At 27.1% G+C, this 1,122-nt stretch overlaps 1 non-coding gene across 1 annotated transcript; it reads right to left on the reverse strand.

Moving 5' to 3' along the window:
• Positions 1 to 505: 505 nt before the first annotated feature.
• LOC149178964 (U6 spliceosomal RNA) lies at positions 506 to 610 on the reverse strand. Its single transcript, XR_016258986.1, has one exon. It is a non-coding gene; the product is annotated as a U6 spliceosomal RNA (small nuclear RNA).
• Positions 611 to 1,122: the final 512 nt, after the last annotated feature.

Below are 1,122 nucleotides of genomic sequence, written 5' to 3' on the forward strand. Positions count from 1 at the left end.
CATTCCAAGAATATCAGAAAATTCAGATACACCTAAAGTTCTGATCGGTTTTCTAAACATCTTCATCGTTGTAGAAGTGAAAATTCTTTAAGCAAAAGCTCAACATAGAAATAACTTGAATCAATGTATAACACTCTATATAGTCGGGAATTTAGTAAGGTCATCGTAAAAATGACCTGAAATACAGTATGCTTAGCGTGTTTATCACGGCTGAAAAATGGAGTATGAAGTCACAATGATGAAATTTTCAAGAATTTTGGTTATCACGCGTATTGTGATGTTGGTGTAAGCCATTCTTGACCCAGTGAAGCTTCACTGATTTTAAACTTTGATACTGCAAGACGACAAAGGATAAAGTTTATTCAAAACGTTCTGGTTTGGTCAATGCCTTTTGTTAAAGTGCTTCTTGATTGCGGCTCCGCCTTGAAATAACATTAACCGGTAGTTTTAGTTATATATATATATATATATATCCCTGGACTGGACCACATCTTTAGGACTTGTTAAAAATTTAGATTATTTTTCAATTTTGTATGTATCATCTTTATGCAAGGCTATGCTAGTCTTCTTTTTGTATGAGTCCACTTTTATCTGAGATCTCATAAGAAACTAAAATAAATGTGATATAGATGTAATATGATGTAGAGTAAAATCAAACACTTGGCTTTTATTTATCAGACTTTTATAATATATTTTAAATTAGAATATTCTAAATTTTACAATGATATAAAGTGATCAATGTAATCTAACTAGTCTAGTTATTTTTAGTCTAAGCAAATATTTTAAAAATTATATTTTTTTACGACTTAAATGATATTTTATTATAAAATTATAATTTTTTTTAATTGATTTAAATTACTTATATCTGTAATTATAAAAATTCTTATAAACATTAAATAAAATTAGGAAAAACACAATACTTTAACTAACTATTTAATTTACAATTTAAAAATTATTATCCAATTGTAAACCTTAAAAAGAACGTTTCACAATAAATTTACTTTACTCAATATTAACGAAACATATATTGCCATAGATACGGAATAAACGACCCCTCATATTCATCTGTAACTAAAATTAAAGTGAGTTTCTCTAAGTTCTGATATGTCCGGAGCTTAATTA

Source organism: Pinus tabuliformis, chromosome 4_1 (assembly GCF_031772625.1).
Source record: "Pinus tabuliformis cultivar Carrire ecotype Pingquan chromosome 4_1, CPIR1, whole genome shotgun sequence".
In the NCBI taxonomy this organism is placed as follows: Eukaryota; Viridiplantae; Streptophyta; class Pinopsida; order Pinales; family Pinaceae; genus Pinus; species Pinus tabuliformis.